We start from the raw sequence: 12,844 nt of genomic DNA, 5'->3' as shown, positions 1-12,844 counted from the left end.
GGACGAGTTGCAGCAGGAGAGACACCACAGGAATTTTTAATGTCCACTGTCTATACTTTAAAAATAAATTCATAAAACTTTGTTAGAATGACCAGAAAGGATTCAGGATTTACACTTACAGTGGTGGAAGTTCAAAAATATACGAGGGTCAGTCAAAAAGTAATGCCTCCTATTTTTTTTTCTACGTTTAATTGTCAGGAAATTTAAATGCAATTACATAGGTTGAAAACCACAACATTGAGGATCATTTTGTCATTTTTCAATGTAATCTCCGCCCATCTCTACGGTTTTGGTCCATCTTTGAACAAGGGCATGTATCCCAGCACGGTAAAAATCACAGCTCTGCTTCCTAAGCCATTGACGCACGGATGTTTTGACGGCCTCCTCATCTTCAAAATGAATCCCACGATGAGCTTCTTTTAGTGGCCCGAACAGATGGAAGTCTGATGGTGCCAGGTCAGGGCTGTATGGGGGATGAGGCAAAACTTCCCATCCAATTTTGACAATCTCGTCAGAGGTGTGACGACTGGTGTGTGGTCTTGCATTGTCATGCAAAAGAAGAACATCTGCCATTGATTTTGTTGGGCGAACTCGCTGAAGACGTGCTTTAAGTTTGTTGAGGGTTGTGACGTATTGAACAGAATTTATTGTGCATCCCTGCTCCAAAAAATCAACCAGAATCACACCCTCTGTATCCCAGAAAACTGTTGCCATAACTTTCCCTGCCGATCGCACAGTTTTGAATTTTTCCTTCCTCGGCGAGCTTGTGTGACGCCACTCCATTGACTGCCTCTTTGATTCGGGTTCAAAAAAATGCACCCATGTTTCGTCCCCGGTCACAATTTTTTTCAGAAACTCATCTCCCTCCAAACGGAAGCGCTGCAAGTGTTGGGAGGCTATTGTTTTCCTTGCCTCTTTATTCTGATCGGTTAACATTCTTGGAACCCACCGTGCACAAACTTTTGAGTACCCCAATTGTTTAATAATCGTGATCACACTGCCTTTACTAAGAGAAATAATGCGACACACTTCATCTGCAGTCACCCGACGGTCACCACGAATGATGTCATCAACTTGCTGAATGTTGTGTGGAGTCACTGCACTCACCGGCCTGCCGCTCCGCTTTTCGTCAGTCAACGGTGTTTGCCCTTCAGCTTCCTTACAACGACGAACCCATCGTCTAACAGTGCTGACATCCACTGTCACAACACCATACACCTTCTTCAGTCTTTCATGAATGCGTATGGGCGTTTCACCTTCTGCATTCAAGAATTCAATAACACAACGCTGTCTCAAACGCACATCGATGTCGGCCATCTTACAAACTTCTGCTGTGCTGCCACCTGTTGACACAGAAAGTTACTACTGCAGTGGATTGCAGAAGAAGGTTTGAGGAATGGCGCCAAATTCAAATTTTTCACTTAACTTAATTTCTTTAAGTAGAAAAAAAATGGGAGGCATTACTTTTTGACCGACCCTCGTAAGAAAATAATTTATTTTTTTACATTTGTATTTCACCTTTTTTCACTTACCATTGGATGCATTTGTTGCTATAGATAGACTTTTCTTCATAAGTAAGGGAGATTCTTCGATGAATTTTCCACAGCATACAACCCATACGTACAGGTGTATGAAACTCTAGAATTATCAAAATCTATTATAAACTGTGGTAAAAATTCAGATAATTAACCATAAAATTTGAGTTTTTTCTGAACATGAAGTTTAAAATGCAACAGCACATTCATTTTTCAATAAATTAAATAATTTCTAGAGTTTCATACACCTGTAAGTATGGTTTGTATGCTGTACAAAATTCATCGAAGAATCTCTCTTACTTATGAAGAAACATGTACCTATGGCAACAAACGCAGCAAATAGAAGTGAAAAAATGATGAACTTTCACACGTAAAAAAAATTATTTTGTTATTTTTTGAACTTCCATTGGTATGATTGTGAATCGTTATTCCTTCCTGGTCATGCTGACAAAGTTTTATGAATTTTTTGGTAAAAGTTTAGACAGTGGAAATTAAAATGTGATGTAGTGTCTACCCGTTTGACGTCCTACCTCCCTACCCCCCGTTAAGAAGAAAACTAAAATAAACTCTGCCCGAACAGCCCATGGAGGTCCAACGGTACCAATCGGCCGCCGTGTCGTTCTCAGCCCACAGGCACCACTGAGTGCGGTTATAGAGGGGCATGTGGTGAGCACACCGCTCTGCCGGCCGTATGTCAGTTTACGAGACCGGAGCCGCTTCTTGGCAATCAAGTAGCTCCTCAGTTTGCCTCACAAGGGCTGAGTGCACCCCGCTTGCCAACAGAGCTCGCCAGACTGGTTGGTCACCCTTTCATTTGCTAGCATATCCCGACAGCGCTTGACTTCGGTGATCTGACGCGAACCGATGTTACCACTGAGGCAATAGCGTACGTTACATGAACTAAATTATCATTAAAAAAGCCTTTTTAGGAACTGAACTCGGTTTGTTGCCAATTTTGCCTCTCATATGGAATAAAATATTAAGTATCGTTTCGTTAGTAACATTATTTATCATAGCTCATATCACAGACATTATGTCTAGCTAGCGAATGCTGCACGAAATAATTATACCAATTTATTACAATTTTTCTCTAATATTGTTTTATCGTGTGGCTACATGAATGTACAAGGTAGTCTATATTCTTTTGAGACAAAATTACAATGTTTGGACACAAATAAATGTTGCTTTGAATTGGCGTTTACTCTTTTTCTTGACAATTTGTTCGTCTCAAGCGTGTAACGTGGTAGTCACATCAAGTAAGGAGCCACATCAGTACCTTGCTCTTTGAGCTCCCCGAGGTGCAAGTATTGTGGTAGAGTGAATGGCAGAGGGAGGGAGGGGGAGAGAGACAGAGACAGCTGCACAGGGCACGGGTTATACACATACAGCGAGCAGCAGGCCGTCCTTAATTAAACTGCGCGCCCGCTGCAGCTCCTGGTTTTAAGCTCAGCCGTTCCGCACTTTTAAGCAAGAAGCAATTAGCATTTACAAATTTTAATTTCCAGTTCTTTTAACGTTAGAAGCTGCCGCTACTAAAGCCGGTGCTCCGCTGCATTTTGTTCTTCGAAATAAAGCTTTCCAGATTCACAAGCTTACCAGATTCCGCTTGTGCGAGAATATCTTGCACCTTACAACTGAACTCAAGCTCTGAAACGAAACAAAAGTGCTTTTAATAACTTGAGCTCCACGGCAAGTAAAGACCGTGTCTTCAGTGCGACCTGAGACTTAAGCCGTCCTCTCGCAGGACTAGTTAGCTAACGTTGGCTTGGAGATGTACCAGTTCTGTGACGTCACTTCCTGCTATTTTACTTTGAGGAGGCATTTAGTAATGTGAAACACAAAATAAGTAGAAACAGTAAGAAGTAAGAACACTTTCTGCGTCGAGGGACTACTTGAGAGATACCGTATTATATTTGAAGCTTTCAGCTTAAGCCAATATGTGGTGTCTTTTAATTTTGAATTTTTTATTCCTTTTTTTATTTGCATTGATTGACTGCAGTTGTAGAGAATTACACCAGTGTTGTATGTGTTTATATTCATAGTTTCATTTATTTATTTTTGTTTTAACCTACATACTGTCAAAGTATACTGGTTCAAAAAACCAACACATTGAGGATCTCTCGAACACCCGTTACTGGTATTATTTCTCATAATAAAAAGATGGGAACGTTGTACTGCTGTTGTACGAATTTTCATAGTTATTTTCGTGTTATAACTCGCGTCTGATCAAAGTATGCCTTTTTTAGGCAGCGGTACACTGGAGATTCGTAGAAAGCGCGTTGTCCTTGGTAAGATTAGTCTTAATTAAATTCCATTTAATAACGTATCAGACGTTTAAGCCTTCCGAATAACAAGGTCCTTATTAAATAAGAAGATATAATTTTTGTAATACTCGACGTTATGTAAATATAGTTTGGCCGATTTTGTGAAGTTTTATATGCTGACGTCCCTTCTAACTGGACACAGAACTTATCTTTTTGTCTTATAACATGTTCAAGGATACTGTTACTGTTTATATGTCCTACAGCGAGAACAGCATAACTAGCAATGGGCAAGGGTGGAACTGAGCGTCTTAGCAGAGCTAACGTAGGAATTTTACGCGCGTCCACTTTCGTAAGCAAACCGTGTGGTTTGCGAGCCAAGTAAAGTCCGGTGTGTGGATGGCTTCAGGAGGACCTACGGTAAGAGGAAAACCGTCAAAACAATTTTGATAGTGAATACAAGCGTAGCATTTAGAATGGAATGATTAAGTGTTAAAGAAAGCTGCTATTGAGTGACAATTGTGATTACAGGGGCATCCAAGTACGTTATTCGGATCTTCACTACAAAAATACAAAAAAATGAAATTAAGATATCTTATTGTATCTATTTTATTTAAAAGATATGCTTGAGACCCTGTGGTCAAGGAAGGCAGGATTCGGTTACGATTATGGACGGGGCCGTAATCAATTGCTGTTAGTTGGCTTTTCTTTTAATCACACACAATTTATTTAAAATCAACAACAAATTAAAATAATGGAAATAATTTAAGAATTGTTTCACGTCAGAAGGCCTTAATGGCAATAAATTAAGAACTCATTAAACTTGCTGCAACTTACAGTTACCGTTATTAAAATATAAAAGGCAAGTGACCAAGATCTTAAAGCTCGCTGCAAAAATACAACTGCCAAATTAAAAGACAAGTAACGACACTCACGGCTGTAGGCCTTAATAGCAGTACAGTAAGGATAGTTTCACGGCTGAAGGCCTTAATGGTAAGCCGGCCGGTGTGGCCGTGCGGTTAAAGGCGCTTCAGTCTGGAACCGCGTGACCGCTACGGTCGCAGGTTCGAATCCTGCCTCGGGCATGGATGTGTGTGAAGTCCTTAGGTTAGTTAGGTTTAAGTAGTTCTAAGTTCTAGGGGTCTGATGACCACAGAAGTTAAGTCCCATAGTGCTCAGAGCCATTTGAACCTTAATGGTAATAAATTAAGAATGCTTAACTTTTTGCAACTTACAAACTACAGTTTTTAAAATATTGAAAACAAATCATCAAGGTCTTAAAGGTTAATTGCTAAAATACAATTACCACATTAGATTTTTAAGACAAGTAGTGACAGTCACGGCTGAAGGCCTTTAATTATAAGAATGGCAATTATTAGAAAACATTTAACAAACATACTGTCAAATAACACGACAATAGCAAAGGTTAATTTAAAAGACAGGCAACTGATCACCAAACAGGTGAGACAAAATGATAGTAAAGTTGGTGGCACAATCGTTTAAACTTACTGTAACGCCAAGAATTGCAATTATATTTAAAAAATTAGAAACATACAATCAAACAGCAAATATAATAACATGGTTAATTCAAAAGGACAAGCAACTGATCACCATACAGATGAGACAAATGATAGTGCCTTGGTAATACAATAATAAAATAATAACACAATAATAAAACACAAGGCATAGTCACAGACGGTGCTCCCTGCTCCAGGAATCGACATCTGAGTAGATCAGGCCAAAAACACTTTCGCAAGCGATGAGAAAGGCAGCCAAGAGTTCCATTCACTTCACAAGATGGTAACTCAGACTAGTGGCAGTTCACCGAATGACTAATGATAATGTGCTGAAGCTACCTAAAGTCCGAAAACCTATGCAACGATAGAACACCATACCAAAGCCGGAACCGGCGGTCAGCACCACGTCCTGAGAATGCTGTGTTTACAGCGTCCGAAAGGGGAAAGAGACCACTGCTACCAGAGTAGAAGAAACACCAACCGACCTACAAATCAAGGAATCTGTCACAACTACACGCCTTACCGGACAGCAGCGGCAAGGCGAGGAAACGTACGCTGAGGTTACATACACTAACCTCCAGGATAGGTCACTGGGGAGATAGTGGACACCAGGAAGGAAAAATACCGCTGGTTGGACTTAACAAATAGTAAGACATACACTCCTGGAAATTGAAATAATAACAACGTGAATTCATTGTTCCAGGAAGGGGAAACTTTATTGACACATTCCTGGGGTCAGATACATCACATGATCACACTGACAGAACCACAGGCACATAGACACAGGCAACAGAGCATGCACAATGTCGGCACTAGTACAGTGTATATCCACCTTTCGCAGCAATGCAGGCTGCTATTCTCCCATGGAGACGATCGTAGAGATGCTGGATGTAGTCCTGTGGAACGGCTTGCCATGCCATTTCCACCTGGCGCCTCAGTTGGACCAGCGTTCGTGCTGGACGTGCAGACCGCGTGAGACGACGCTTCATCCAGTCCCAAACATGCTCAATGGGGGACAGATCCGGAGATCTTGCTGGCCAGGGTAGTTGACTTACACCTTCTAGAGCACGTTGGGTGGCACGGGATACATGCGGACGTGCATTGTCCTGTTGGAACAGCAAGTTCCCTTGACGGTCTAGGAATGGTAGAACGATGGGTTCGATGACGGTTTGGATGTACCGTGCACTATTCAGTGTCCCCTCGACGATCACCAGTGGTGTACGGCCAGTGTAGGAGATCGCTCCCCACACCATGATGCCGGGTGTTGGCCCTGTGTGCCTCGGTCGTATGCAGTCCTGATTGTGGCGCTCACCTGCACGGCGCCAAACACGCATACGACCATCATTGGCACCAAGGCAGAAGCGACTCTCATCGCTGAAGACGACACGTCTCCATTCGTCCCTCCATTCACGCCTGTCGCGACACCACTGGAGGCGGGCTGCACGATGTTGGGGCGTGAGCGGAAGACGGCCTAACAGTGTGCGGGACCGTAGCCCAGCTTCATGGAGACGGTTGCGAATGGTCCTCGCCGATACCCCAGGAGCAACAGTGTCCCTAATTTGCTGGGAAGTGGCGGTGCGGACCCCTACGGTACTGCGTAGGATCCTACGGTCTTGGCGTGCATCCGTGCGTTGCTGCGGTCCGGTCCCAGGTCGACGGGCACGTGCACCTTCCGCCGACCACTGGCGACAACATCGATGTACTGTGGAGACCTCACGCCCCACGTGTTGAGCAATTCGGCGGTACGTCCACCCGGCCTCCCGCATGCCCACTATACGCCCTCGCTCAAAGTCCGTCAACTGCACATACGGTTCACGTCCACGCTGTCGCGGCATGCTACCAGTGTTAAAGACTGCGATGGAGCTCCGTATGCCACGGCAAACTGGCTGACACTGACGGCGGTGGTGCACAAATGCTGCGCAGCTAGCGCCATTCGACGGCCAACACCGCGGTTCCTGGTGTGTCTGCTGTGCCGTGCGTGTGATCATTGCTTGTACAGCCCTCTCGCAGCGTCCGGAGCAAGTATGGTGGGTCTGACACACCGGTGTCAATGTGTTCTTTTTTCCATTTCCAGGAGTGTATAATGCAGCAACTAGTAACAAGAAGTCGAGGAAAGCTATTTAGATCCGCCTTCCCCAGCACTCCACTCACTGCTCTTCGTCTTGGCGACACTGCGAGCAGCAACACGAACCCAAGTCACTGGAGAATTGCGAGATCTCACAGTGGTGGAGGTTTCAGTGCTAGGGTTAAAATCCACTCAACTTAAAGCTTGCTGGATCCGGTTAACGACTAAGTCGTGTACCTTCGCGACCGCAGCCCTTCCATCCAGCAGTGCATGTGTGCTGCCGGCGGTCCCGGCGTGTTCTGGCACTGCCCCCTTGGTTCCTCTGGAGTCCCCAACCGAACTGCTCACTCACACTACCCGGAAGAACAACGACGTCACCCCAAAGATAGGGCCACAGTTACTACATATTGATAACGCTGCTGCTGCCACTAGCGGACAGGCAACGCTTGCGAAACTGAGCGGGGCTAGTCAACACAAGTATAATTCAAGCAACCGCAACCATGTGTACTAAACGATATAGAGGACGGAAACCTACAACAGCACCAACGCGAGCTGCAGCACGGCTCAATGCCTCATCAATTACTGGTGTTAGTCACTTGCTGCTGAATATTGTGTTATCTAATTTAGCGAAACGGGCCTCAGTGAGAATTAAAACGGTTTTATCACAGATGTTTGAGTAATTTTTGCGGATAAAGATATATTTCCAAAATGTGTAAATTCGTAAGTGAAAGACGGGGTAAGATTCTGACGATGTACTTCTCAACTGTTTATTAAATGCAACAAGGAATGTCCATAGTACATGCTCTATTTCACAACAAATTTCTGATATTCTGCGAACAGTCTACATCTACATGATTTCTCTGCAATTAACAACTCAACAATCTGTGGTAATTATTTGTGGAAACAACAAGTTGAAGACACAGAGTTCTCGTAAGCATATAGTTTACGGCCGATAGATGGAGTGGAACGTTTGAAATTTTCTGATTTTCTGCTTAAAGCTTCACCATTTCGTTTATGTGATACAATTTTTGGTATTTTGGTAGAGAAATAAAAGTTGTCTCCTTGACGTATTTTCTGATGAATGATTATCCTATGGTGAAACGAAGACACCTACGAAGCGACAGTAAATAAAACTGGAGTAATCTTCAGCAACGATGTTTCCTTTTAATTATTCCGGGAGGTAAGGTTTGCAACTGACTTTCTTCAATTTATCAACGACTTTAATTGGCGAAATGTAAGAAGGCGCGTTTATAACTGTAAATAAAGATAAATACACAAAAATCTAGAAGAGGGAGAACTTTATATCCTCTTCCTCTCGGAAAGGTGCTCTGCCTCGTTCCTTGGATGGGTTATTCCTGGAGTTGTTGATACAGGGCGCCACAGAGAGTTTAAGAGTTTTATCCAGCACATATCGCAGTAGAGAACTTCACCAAATTCCACAACAAAGGAAGAGGCAAAGAAATAATAACTTTGTACCCTATGATACGAAACTTTGCACAATGAACAGTACATAAAATATGCTCGACTTTAAAAATTGATGAAATAACCAGCAGATTAGGAAATATAAATAGGACAGAGTGGCTTTCAGCCGATACTTATCACAAGACAAGCATCCTAAAGAAGAAAGCAAGTAAGATAGACGCAGCATCATCACCCACAATAATCCATGTGCCACATCATCAAAATTACTTTTTGATATACAATCATCTTTCATTGTTTTTATATCCGCTATGCTACATAAGTCAAGAGGTGTAACAATCTGCTCAGATTTTAAATTATGTTCCGTTAAAGAGGAGAGAAATGAGTAGTGGAAATGTTGAACGTAGGTGCCGAACGTCATATTTGTCAGGAAAATTAAAAATGTATCTCCTTTTATTCACAACTTGTTTCTTTCCAAAAAGCTGAGAATTAATTCCAATACCACAGAAATCAGCTACTCACTGTGCTAGCGGAAACATTCACCAGCACGCCGGTCGGCACTGGGAAACATCGTATAGAGGGCGCCGAACTAAGCCCGCCTATGACAAGACAAGACTGAGAGGGAAAGTTAGTCATTGTATACAGTTGTGATATGGACACGGACAAGATTCAAGAATTATTAAATTTTTTTATTGCTGTTAACCACAGAACTTCAGGCTGGACATCATTGAAGTACTCAACTGGTTCCTGTAATAAAGTGTATTTTAACCACGTGTGCATTTTCTGTCGCAGTGAGAGGAAACCGGCCACCCATCTATCATAACACCCTCTCCTCATTCATCCAGGAACCACAAAACATTACAAGAGGACACAGCTGCAACATTCACATCATGAACGCAAAAAATCATGAGACAAATTAAAAACTAAGTAATTTATTAAGAATTTTCTGAGTACCACATCAAGAAAATTAGTGGTTCTAAAAGTGAATAAGAACATTTTTGTTTCAGTAGCCGTGAATAGCGAGGCACAACGTTTTATTTGTGTTAATACAAGTACAAGAATGCCCCAGTTGTGTTTTAGCTTGTATAACTGTAGACAACAAAAATCGGTTCTCATATCTTTTAAGTTTTCTCTGTAGGAGAGTAATAAAATGAAGCAAAACAAAAAAAAAGGTCTCCCAGTATCGACTTTGTTTTGTGGCGAAGCAAGCGCTGTTTCGTTTGAGAGGTAGAGAGGCGAACGAGTGTGCCGGGTCTTAACCTCAATTCACTGCTTGTAGCTCAACGTCACCATAAAGTGCCTGTGCGTAGCACACGAGTATTGCAGCATAATTTAAGCATGGAATTAAAAGCTAAAGTTGCTTTTCCAAACTTCGTCAGCATATGCTTTAGTATATCAATGTTTAAACTGTCAAATTTCAGACTGATCAGATGAATATGTTTTCCTAAATACATGGTTTAATGAAAAACATAAACGGTGCTGAATAATAAAGCTAGGAAGCCAAAAATTGGTCAGAATGCGCAAATTTATGTCAAAATTAACTGGTACAAGTCTGAACGTGATCAAAGCGATTCACATTTTTAAGAAAAAGTGATGGCACTAAGTATTAGACTTACAAATATGAAGCTTCAGTTCAACATAAAAATAGTAGACTAACTACGTGACCCAATTAAGCTACCGCTAATAGTTTTCGAGTAATTTGCTGAAAACTTAATTTGGAGCAAAAACATCCTTATTTATAGTAGATTAAGAATTATTTATAGTAATAATGAAATGAAATGATCGTATGGCATTGTTGGCCGGGAGGCCCCTTGCGGGGAAGTTCGGCCGCCGTATTGCAAGTCCTTTTTAGTTGACGCCACTTCGGCGACTTGCGAGTCAATGAGGATGAAATGATGATGAAGAGCACACAACACCCAGTCATCACGAGGTAGACAAAATCTATTGTGCCTACAGAGAATATTTCTGCTCTACTCAGAGATCTGCCCGGTTGGATTTAGTGTGCTTTCGAAACAAGCTCCTCATATTAATATAGAGTATCCATACTACATAACATCTATATGACCTCAACAGTTTTTTTTCTTTTTTTTTTGTATCCACGAGAAATTCTCCACAGATTTTACTCACTGCTCATAGCTGTGCTAAATTGTCTTATTAATACTGTTGCAGCGTTTTGAGTACGAATAAATATTAAAATTAAAAACGAATTGCACTAAACCAATATGTTGCAAGGCCCACTTCTTATCTGGTTAGATGTCGATATGGTTCAAATGGCTCTGAGCACTATGGGACTTAACATTCATGGTCATCAGTCCCCTATAACTTAGAACTACTTAAACCTAACTAACCTAAGGACAGCACACAACACCTAGTCATCACGAGGCAGAGAAAATCCCTGACCCCGCCGGGAATCGAACCCGGGAACCCGGGCGTGGAGATGTCGATATGTCTAATGATTGTATAATATTACACTATAAGTCAGTGTTGATAATTTTCGGTTAAAGTTAGATTGGAACTGGGCTTCTTACTGTAGCTAATTTAAAAGAAGACTTGCTCAATAGGTGATGAGTTCATCAATATATGTGCCAAGTTGCTCCGGTTAATTATGTTAAAAGTGTTTCAGTTTTGGAGGACGAGAGCCGAGATAAGGCTGAATAAATAGTGACTATGAAACGTAAATTCTCTGTCATGCAGAATAATCAAATATCTTACCTGTTATTACGATTATGTGGAATTTATTGAAAATATTAACGGATCAGACGATACTCACTATAATAATCTAACAGACACTGAAATGGCGCATTGTCTTCTTTCTACGAATTTTCAGGGTCTCACCGTGTGAAGCTTTAGTAGTATTTGTGTGGTGGAGCTACCTGGAAGCATTAATTTGAACAAAGTGATCAGTCATGATGCAAGACCCGTCAACTTATCCCAGTCTCCCCCAATACAAACATCAACTCTTGTCGACTGTTATTCGAGTTTCTTGACCATGTTTGAAGTTGTCCTAACTTGATGTCCACTTATCTTCACCGGTTCCTCATCAGCGAGTGCCACGATTTTGATCATTGCAACACAGGTGTTCAATCTACTTTTATACCCTCGTCTGGATTGAATATGCATGTGATGGCCTTCTTAAAAAACCGTACTCTGTTTCAATTGAAATCAGTCGTTCGTATGGGTGCGTATCTAGCATGATTTATTAAATTCGAAATGTGTAACCAATTTCTTCAGCCGACCATCAATGACGTCGTCAATTATACGAGTAGTATTTCAAAAAGGACCACATTAACTCAGGCACTCGTTTAAAAATGATGCGTTTGTGGTGTTCATGGACACCTCATCTCTCAAACCATATTTTCAGTCTTTTCCTATGTCATTGACAAATCTACAAAAATTATGTCAGTGTCCAAACATAAAAAGCAGTTATCATTCTATTACCAAAAACAAACATCAATTCGCTATGAAATTCATTTAAGTGATTCGTCGTGTAGAAAGAAGAATTAGAAGTGTTTTTGCATAGCACACAATAGCTCGCAGCACTATTTTCTGTAGATATTGACACTGACTGTGCTGGCAGTGGTAATCAAAAGTTGAACGGTTGGCACAGTAGCTCGTGGAAAGCCATATTGGACCGGCGTCTTCTAGGATATGGAAGCCAGACGTTCTGAAATTGCAGAATCTACGACAAACGACAGCGGCAGGTCCTGGGGCGAAAGGCGAGTCGGGAAATTGGATGCCGATGCGCCCAGTGCTGAGACGCTCAGTTTGAGGGCAGAAGAGACTGGAAGGTAAAGGAAAAGAAGGAAGAAAACACGTAATAGACTTCATCCGCTTATAGCACCTCTCCTTGTTTTCACGGGGTATTAGGAAACAATACTGCTAACTGTACTGACAACTAAAGGATATGGATTTGTTTACGAAGATGCTGTTACTTATTTAAGTGTATATTAATATCAAACAGTTGTTGGTATCCTTAAATTAATATCTCCATTTCTAAGCTATCATCACATCCTATATGAATAAAATTTAGGATTCCTGTGTCCAGTA

The sequence above is a fragment of the Schistocerca americana genome, chromosome 6 (assembly GCF_021461395.2).
Source record: "Schistocerca americana isolate TAMUIC-IGC-003095 chromosome 6, iqSchAmer2.1, whole genome shotgun sequence".
Lineage (NCBI taxonomy): Eukaryota > Metazoa > Arthropoda > Insecta > Orthoptera > Acrididae > Schistocerca > Schistocerca americana.
This window is presented reverse-complemented; position numbering follows the sequence as displayed.